We start from the raw sequence: 9,615 nt of genomic DNA, 5'->3' as shown, positions 1-9,615 counted from the left end.
CATCCCTGGGAATGCAGTGGTGCAGGTGTCGTCCTCACAGCCTTCAGCTGGACCAAACGGTGCTCCCAGAGCTCCGGGCAGAGTGTCCTCAGCAGGACAGGCAGCCCAGGGATGTTAGAGGCTGGCCCAGCCCGCGGGACTCTCCGTGTCCCGTCCAGGGGCCAGACAGTCATGCTAGCCGGCTCCAGGCAACAGGTACCAAGTTTGCTCACTTGTGACCTGGGAGGGTAACGGGCCTGGGTAACACATCCTCAGCGGGAGAGCAGGACCTCCCTCCGTCCCGGGCCGGGGGATCAGAAGACGAGCATTGCCTGGTTCCCAATTTCCACACCAGGGGAAAGCAGGCTTGAGACAAATGCTAATGACCCCGGGGTCTGTGGATGCCATTGTGGATCAGGCCTTGTATGTCCAGGCGTCACCATGCCCAACACACAGCAATGTTTGACCTTGAAGGGAGACTATGCCAGTGTCACCATTGTGACCGTATGACCGTGCACAGGGTCAGCCTTGTGGAGCGTCCATCGGGGGCAGTGGGATCCGTACAACGCCCCATCCTGCTGAGCGCCCGCCAAAGGCGAAGCCTGGTGGCGTGGGCCTCAGGGTCTTCCCTGCCATCAGTAGGAGTCCAGCTGTCCTCTGGCGAGGACATCGTGCCAACGCTCCACTTCCCATGATTGGGGGACCATGGGAGTGCCAGGCACTGATGCCACCAGCAGCCTAATATGGGCCACCACCCACACGGTCTCTTAGTGCCTCGGGGTCACCATCATTCCTACTTGGATGCGAGGCCCCAGGGCTGCGTGGGGGCAGGACCGAGTGTGTGAGGAGGGAGAGGATCGCACACATACGGGGCTGGAGGAGCTGTGACTCCTTGAGGGTCGCCCTGGCGTTCAGACTTGACTCTGGCCCATTCTGGCCCCTTTTCTACCAGCTGATTGGGGCCCCACATCGTCCCGCAGGCTCACTGCCCTGGGAAAGCCGCACATCAGCCACCCAGCAGGCCAGCAGGTCAATACGCCACCCTGGGGGTCTCAGGACCCGCACTGCATCCACACAGGGGATGGTCCCTGGGATTCTTGGCACAACCCCTCTCTCTGGGGGTGGGGCCAGCTTGGCTTGGCCAGCTCCGGGCCTGAGGACAGGCAGGGAGGCTCAGGACGACCCCAGGAATGACCTCAGTGCAGGTGCAGGACAGGCAGGTGGAGGCCACATAACAGGTCAGAGACCAGCCAAGGGGGTGCATTCAGAGCAGGCTTGGCCATCGCTGGGCACGGGGCCTCCTGAGGAGCAGGGCCGTGGCCAAGGCACTTCCTGGGAGGGCTGTCAGGGCACCGATCAGGGCATTAGGAAAAAATTAGGACTTCCTGCAGAGGACAGGGGACCTCGCGCATAATCCACCGTGGCCTGGTGACAACTGCCAGACACCTGGCCGCTGTGTGTGATGGCAGACATTGTGGAACAGGAGTTGGCACCTCGGAGATGCTTGCTCCCCAAGGACCCTAGTGCTGGTGCTCGGGCATCCTGAGTGCTGTACGCCAGCAGTCCATGGTGGCCTGTATCAAACCCCGGGCCCCAGCAGTCAATTCCCTCCCGGGAGAGCATGCAGGGTCCCCGCATCCAACTGCAACTGTCCCACAGGGCCTGCTCCTGGGACTTGTGCCAAGGCCACCAGCCTCAGGATGACGGGTACTCCTCCTTCCCCTCTTGTGGGGTGGCCAACCTTCTGCACAGCCTGTATCCTGGGGACCCAAGGCCCTCCTACTCGGTTGCCTGCAAAATCCTCATGTGAGCCTGTGGGGGAGCATCCCGGTGGCCACTGCTGTCACCCACTACACTTTCCTCTGCTCAAACAGCCCGATTCAGGACCCTAGGGTCCCAGGCAGCTCTGGGGATGCCAGAGAAGTCCACACTCCCTCCCTGGCTCAGCCACAGAAAGCTAACCTGGCAGGGGCCTTCACGAGGACATCAGCTTCACGGAGCAGTGGCTATTACCCAGAAGTTCTCTGACAAAAACCACCAGGCACAGTCACCATGGTCACCAGGCTAGGAGTGTCATTTACCGGCCCCTAGGATGTGCACTGCGGGCGTGGCCTGGTCAGCACCCCCAGGAGCACAAGTAGGCAGAGAGGGGATCCCCATCTGGGGACCCTCACAGCAAGATGAGTGCCTGTGAGCAGCAGCACTGGGGAGGGAGCGGTTGTCAGTGGGGAGACAGGACCAAGCCCCAAGGTCTGCAGGCTGAGGCCACGGTCAGGAGAGACAGGGCAGGGCGGGCAGCAGGGGCCGTGGGGGCTGCCGGCTGGGCCCCTGGAACAGAACGCCCCAATCCCAACCTGGCCATCAGGCTGCAGGCTGCAGGCCTCCTGAATGAGCCTCGTGCGGGACCTGAGGGGATTAATGGCCGGGTTTCAGGGACCCGAGGGTCATGTGGCAGGAAGGACTGCCCACTGGCCCTCTCTGTGGGGCACAGAGGCTCGTATACAGAATGATCCCAAGTGCCCACCGGCTGTGGGGCAGGTGCTTCCTTTTTTCTTTAATAATAAATTTATTTTTTATTGGTGTTCAATTTGCCGACATACAGAATAAGACCCCGTGCTCAACCCGTCAAGTACCCTCCTTAGTGCCCGTCACGCAGTCACCACCACCCCCCGTGCTTCTCCCCTTCCAACACCCCTAGTTCTTTTACCAGAGTTAGGAGTCTCTACAGAATGCCCCCAAGTGCCCACCGGCTGTGGGTCGGGTGCTTCCAAGGCAGGATCACAACTGATTGTCACTACTTTGCACACTCACGTAGCTGGTGTTTCAGGGGCATCGATCCCTCCTCAATCCTAGCACCTTGCTGCACATCCTGTGGCAGGAACCTCGAAAATCTCCACAGGCTGACAATGTGCTCTTTCCCCTGATGCACTGCCACCTGCCAGTCTCTACTACTGTCCTATTTCAGGATAGACCGGCACACGGGACCACTGGCGACTGAGGACCGATAGTGGTTGGGAGAAGGTCCAGCATTACTGTAACGTCCACCACCACACCCGTCCTAAGAATTTGCTGTTCCCGTGACATATCCCAGGATGGGAGAGCAAGGCGAACCGAAGAGAAACACAACAGAATGAGCTGTCTGCACACGACCCTCCCAGACTACATAGGATTCAATGGCCGAGACACCAGGGCAGGCTTCTTGCCCTGCTGGGGGCAACTCAGAGCTCCCACAATTCCAGGAAAGCTCAGGGCTGGAAGGCCAGCACAGGTCTCAGGGCACCCTACCCACATTCCTTCGGGACATTGGTCGCTTGACACAGTCACCGAAGGCGGCATGACAAAAGGTCCCTAGTGACCTCACTGCTCACACACAGGGCCTTGCAGGTAGAAGAGCTCAGCCATTGTGTGGCCGTGAGGGAGCCGCCGGCAGGGATCCTTGGCCTCAGACAGGACCCTTCGCTCCCATTCCTGAAAATCCATGTGAATGCAAGAGCGCACATCGACTTTACTATGGAAAAATTGGCACACGGAAAGGGTAAGAAGCGAAAGTGAACAAGGTTTATTTTCCTATTTCCACACTTCAGCACTTGCCTGCTGCACTCTTGGCCTTTCCAACAGATTCCAATGCCATTGCCCTGTGATTTCATCCAGTACCCAAACAGGGAGGGAGGGTCTCCTAACTTGTATCCAGGACATGACAGAACACTTAAATCTTGAACAGGGGAAGTATGAACACGACGGGGTGCGTGTCACTCACACACACTGGGCTGCGGGAACCTTCTATCTCAAGGAACAAACATGGGGAGCTTCCTCAAAGAAACCAAAATCTGGATGTCGGGGTCATCGCAGAGTCCAGGCCCCCAGAGAGGCTCTTGGCCCTGATTTCCCCCAACCTGCCCTGGCCCCTAAATCCTGAGATCGCCCAGGTCTTCCGCTTTACACACCGAACAGGACAACGCCGGGAGGAAGCATCTCAGCCCCAAAAAAGCTTGGAAAGGGCCTGGCCACCCCTGGAGCTGCGGTCCCCTCTCCCTTATCTCATAATTTTCTCTCACAGGACCAGGGAGGACCCCAGGTTGTTGCTACCGACCTGGAGCATGTAGTTCATGACCTGCAACTTGCTGGTTTCCTCGGAGGCCCTGGGCCCCCACAGGAACTCGTTGCAGGCAGGGTCACTGCCCGCCACCTGCCGACACTCCAGGTAGCCTTCCTGCACCCAGACATTGGTGAGGAGGTCCCTGGGCTCCCCATAGACGATGTGTTCTTGGCCATCGTACACCCCTATGACCCCCAGAGCCTCCCACACCTCCTCCTCGGGAACACACCCATCCTGCAGGAGGATTAACCCCAGGACCAGCCCCAGGAGGCCGGTCTTGGGCAGGGCCCACTGATCGCTCAGCATCCCATCCCAGGTGAGGCCCAGGATGGGGTTGAGGACGTAGGAGTGCTCGCTGGGATCCACTTCAATCACATCTAGGCCAAAGACCAGCCGCAAGTAGATGGACGCTTGGCTCAAGATGGCGGGGAAGTCGTTCTGGTATTCTGGGGTGAAGACCTCCAGCATCTCTGCCTTGCTGGTGGGCTGTTTGTTGCGATACTTGAGGAGTAGGAACATCACCAGCGCAGCCGACTTCATGTGGAAACTGCCCTCCACCAAGGGCTCCTCATCTCGCGCCTCCCCTGGGCCGCTGGGTCCAGGCGGCTCGGGCTGGGCAAGGCCACCAGCTGCCCCATCACTTGGGGAGGGTTCGGCACTTTGAGAACCCTGGGGAGCACTCAGGGCCCCTGGAGCAGCAGACCCCTCCTCTGGGGGGCCAAAGGACATGCCAGAGAAGGACAAGGAAGGGGAAGATGAGGAGGACCAGGAGGAGGAGGATAGAGAGAGATGAGATAGGTGGTATGGGGGAGATGGGGTAGAGGGGGGAGGTGGAGCCTCCTCCTCCCCTTCCTCCTCCTCCTCAGCCCCAGCCAGCTGGGCATCCACCAGGCCCTGGGCTTCCTCTAGGTCTTCTCCCTGCTTCCAAAGCTCGCTGCTCTTCGCTAGGGGCATGGTGTCAGATTCGGGCTGAACCTGAAGAGAGAGGAGGGAGAGCTTGTCAAGGGGCAGCCCGGCCAAGACACCCCGAGGTGCCAGGGCTGACAGGGTTCCATGCCGGGCTCCTCTGCAGAGGGCTCCCCTGTGTTGGGCTGGTAGAACCCCTGACACCAGGCTCAGAGAGAGCATGCACCTCACCTGGACAAGTGGCTCTGGCCCGTGCCTCCTCTGCTCTGTGTCCTGAGGGACCCGCGCCTCAGACCGAGACCTCCGCTGCCAGTTCTTGAAGTCCCTGCATGAGGGATGGAGGAGGCGCCTCAGGATGCAGACTGCCAGCCCAGCCCTGGGGCCCAGTATGGACAGGACGGCTGGCTCCCACTCTGGGATGTCCCTTGTAGTCCAGGTGGGATGGTCCCTGCTTGGGCCTCTCAAGGGTCTGCCCCGGCCCTGTCCTTCTCAGGCCAAATGTCCCTGCAAGAACACAGGGCCCCAGCCCTGGGCCAGCTCCTGTTTCCATCTGGACTAGGATGGGGCGTCTCTCGCTCTTCTCCTGGACCCCACGTAACCTTGGGAAGACTTCCCAGCTAGCCCTGATGCCACTCTCCTTGCCCTTCCTTGCAAGGGCCCCTGACACGACCCCTCACCAGCCAAAGTCCAGAGAAATCAGTCAGCCCACCCGTCCTGCCTCTCCCCATGGCCCACACAAGCGGTCTGGGCGGCCTGGTCCCTAGGGATCCTGCTGTGGGAGGCATCCCCTCATTTCTCACTTCGATCCCCACCAGGTCCTAGACCAGGGCCAGGGCAGGACACCCGCCTCCTCTGCTGACCTGAGTCTAGACCTTCAGGCCTTGGCCCTCCCTTCCCTGACCCCAGGGATCTGAAGAGGAGAAGGGGCTCCTTGGGACAGGCCCCACCCCGGTTTCCCATCCCAGGGCTACCAGGGAGGGTACCCAGATATCTGGACAATCCCCTCCTGTGCCTGAGGGCTGGCTTAGGAGCCACTCACCCCTTCAATGTGGGGTGGGCGAGGGTCCCCACACTGACTCCTGGCCGGCCCTGAGATTCCTGGGCATCTACCCCCCAGGTGGGCTTGCTCACAAGCTCTTACTGGGACCTCTCCCAGTCGGGTCCTCGCCTCCTTGAGAATTGGGAGAGGAGCAGGAGGAGGTACCCTGTCATGTCCTGTGTCCCCATCCAGGCAGATCACAGACAGAAACCCCCCAAGACTCCCAGCAAGATCAAGAAGGGCTGGCCTGTTGCCCGGCCCCTATGTCCCAGGGGTTCATGCCCTCAGGCTCCCAAGAGTGTCCTCTGCATTATCCTGCAGGGCCTGCTCTTCCTCCGGGCCCCCAACCTCCCATAGAGGACACGTGCCCCTCACACCAAGACCATACCAACCCCAGGTCAGCCCACCTTCCTGCGCCCACCCGCCACAGGGACAAGTGAGCATGACACTGAGGGCCAGCGCTATCCCATCCTCTGTGGGCAGCCACAGGGCAGGGCCCCACTCCACTGCACTGGCTTCTTTGCTCATGGGCGTGGTGGGGCCAGCCAGGCCGTCCCCAGGGTCCTCACCCTGATTCCCTGCAGGCTGTGTGCCCTCCAAACACACCCTCTCCAACCACCCCCAAGGCCCTGCTCCACTGAAGCACAAGCCCTCAGGCACTAACACCCACACGTGGACATCAGGATGGCAGCATGGGCTCATCTTGCACGGGGGCCTCCTTCCTCCCTGGACTGCATGTGCTGGTGCCCAAGGTCCTTCAGTCCTCACTGTGGTCCTCACCTTCAATCCCCTCAAGCCCCAGGTCAGCCCTGGGCGGGCTACAACCCCGCTCCATCCACCAAGCCCCCAGGCTCTAGGAGACTTAGCTGGAAAGCCAGAAAATGCCCCAGGTGGTCATCAGGCCCCGCGTGCTCCCAGGACCCAGTCTAGTCTGTGTCCCTAGGGCTGTAGTGCCCCTGTGAACTTCGCCTTGGCTGCCAGCCACACGGGGGCCATTGTCCCCAACCCCACCCGACCCCACCGACCCCCACACCCTGGAGGCAATGCTCCTGCCCAGTGGCCACAGTGTGGGAGGCCCCGTCGCACCAGACGCCACACAGCTTCGGACTTGTCCACCCCCCGGCAGCCGCCCGAGGCTGAAGCAGGGCAGGGTCGCAGTGATGGGGGCTCACGGGGAATTCACTCCCTCGGGAGTCTCAGTCCCTCGGAGGTCCTCGCCTCCACCCATAGCAGACCCCGGGCCCCTCGGGAAGCCTTCCAGAGGCTGGGCCGCTAACACCAAGGCCCTCCCCTCCGCCCGGACTGCAATGGAGACAGGGAGTGACCGTCTTTCCATCAAGACCGCAACCCAGCCCGGGGACTTCCCAGGGCTCACAGAGGGGGCTGAGCTGGGGGGCGGGGGACAGGCTCCCTGGGCCCCTCTTCCCCACCCCTGCTGGCGGGGCTCCCTGGGCACCTGGGCCTCTGCCGGTCTCCACTCGGCCTGCCTCCCAGGACTGACTGTGGACTGGGGTGCGGGGTCCCTCCGTCCTCCATGGGAATCCTCACCAGGAACCCATGACCTGGGCCCACCCTCTGCCCCCTCAGGGAGGCCCTGCTCTGAACACCAGCCCCCTGGTCTCTCAGAGCCCGGATGCGGAAGTGGGGCCTCACCACGTGTTCCCATCCCCCCACCACGACCTACCCTGGACTAACTCTGGGCTGGGGTGCGGGGTCCCCCGGGCCTCTTCCGCATCCTCCCCGGGATTCCCAGCAGCACCCGGGGCCCTCCCCTCTGGGCACATGTCCTAGGCCCTGCTCCTGATGCCAGGGGCCCCCAGTGTCTCGGGAGGCCCGGATATGGAAGTCTGAGCACCCATATCCCACGGAGGGCAAGTCCCTATCCCCCGGGGGGCCTCACAGCCCTTGTGACCCTCCAACAGGTTCACCTCTGTCCCGCTCAGGGTCCATCGCTCAGTCCCCATAGCCCCGGGACCCTCCCTCCGCCCCCCTCAGCGTCTGCTCCCGCCACACCAGGCCCCAGGCTCTCGGATACCCAGATGTGCCAGGCCTGCCGCACCCACCACCACCATCCGGCCCCATCCCGCTCCTCCGCGACCTTCCCGGGCTGACCGTGGGACCTGAGCTCCGCCAGGTCCCCTCTGTCCCCCTCAGGGTCCATCCCCGCCTCCCTTTAGCCCCTGGGCCCTCCGTCCGCCCCCCCTCAGCGTCTGCTCCCGCCACACCAGGCCTCAGGCTCTCGGGTACCCGGATGTGCCAGGCCTGCCGCACCCGCCGCCACCACCATCCAGCCCCATCCCGCTCCTCGGCCTTCCCAGGCTCACCGTGGGCCCTGCCCTCCGCCGGGTCCCCTCTATCATGGGCTCTTGGGTCCCCTCTGTCCTGGGCTCCCGCCCCCACCGTCACTCCCTGTGTCCCTACCCCCCTCAGGCCACTGCCCCAGGCCCCATCATCCAGGCCTCAGCTCAACGCTGGGCCCCGCCTTCCCCCAGTGGTCTCTCAGGGTTCCTGACAGGCCCCACCCCCCCACACCCCGCCGCCCTCCGGGGCCCCTCCCCGCCCTCCGAGCCCCCTCCCGGGGCTACCTGCTGCCTGGCTGCCGCCGCCCGGGCCTGGCCTCCGTCCAGGGGACCCCACTGCGACCCCCCACACGAGGCACTCCGCTCTCTCAGACCTCCGCGGCGGAAGTCGGCCCACGTCACATCCGGACCCCGTGCCAGGGTCCCTAAGGGCTGATTGCACGTCCGCTGGAGATGGGCTCCGCGGGGCGGTGGTAGGAGGACCCGTGTGGGAGGCTCCCTGGGTCCCCTCGCGGGGCCTCCCTCCCTGGACTCGCGAGATCTGCCTATTTTCCCATATTTATGTGTTTAATAAGTCAAATTCTTTTCTCAGTACAGACACATGGGCACTTGTATTACACTTTGGGTTAAAATCCAACACCATTCTATATATTTGTGTTGTTTAACTTGTTCCAGGTTTGGCCACTGGGCGCTCTTCCTGTTAGCTCCCTCTGTGTATACCTTCCTCACACCCCTGGAAATGTTTTCATTGGTTTGTTTTTATGTAATTGTTTTTTTTTAGCATTTCTTTATTTTCAGGCACTACAACTTGCTTCAGGCTCATCTTGCGTATTTCCCTGTCCCATTTCTAGAATCAACAATTTTTCCATGGAGCCCTTGTTCCATTTACTATAGAATAGTATGGGAAACCTAGGTCTGTGCACTAAGTACGCACATTGCATCTGTGGTCATTGCTCCCAGGGCTCCTTGGCTGACAAGGAAGAAATTGCATGTGTGTTCACTACCCTGTGTGTATTCACATATGTATACAAATTTTAGATGTAATCATCTATATGTGTATTAAGCTACAGAAGAGTTTTTACTGGTGTTTTTGGCTGTGATCCACCACCACCTAGATCACTATAGCTTCCTCCTCTACAGTGAAAAACCTTGATATTTGGAAGTTGTTTATATGTCAGTGTCCTGTTATCCCTGCTGGGTAGCCCCCAGGGCTTGGTAATCTCTGAAGGAGCTACTGAAACAGAATTCGTGGATGTGCAAAGCAGCACTTCAGTTCGAAAACTCCCTGGAACCTC

The 9,615-nt window shown here is 61.0% G+C and overlaps 1 long non-coding RNA gene across 1 annotated transcript; it reads right to left on the bottom strand.

Moving 5' to 3' along the window:
• Positions 1-4,775: 4,775 nt before the first annotated feature.
• On the bottom strand, positions 4,776-8,712 carry LOC140596286 (uncharacterized). The gene is made up of 3 exons (XR_011998327.1): positions 8,606-8,712; positions 5,213-5,306; positions 4,776-5,050 (listed from the first exon to the last, which is right to left on the bottom strand). It is a non-coding gene; the product is annotated as an uncharacterized lncRNA (long non-coding RNA).
• Between the last annotated feature and the right edge of the window lie 903 nt (positions 8,713-9,615).

This window comes from Vulpes vulpes, chromosome X (assembly GCF_048418805.1).
Source record: "Vulpes vulpes isolate BD-2025 chromosome X, VulVul3, whole genome shotgun sequence".
Taxonomy (NCBI): Eukaryota; Metazoa; Chordata; class Mammalia; order Carnivora; family Canidae; genus Vulpes; species Vulpes vulpes.
The sequence above is the reverse complement of the archived record's forward strand: the minus strand, read 5'-3'. Positions and strand labels throughout refer to the sequence as shown.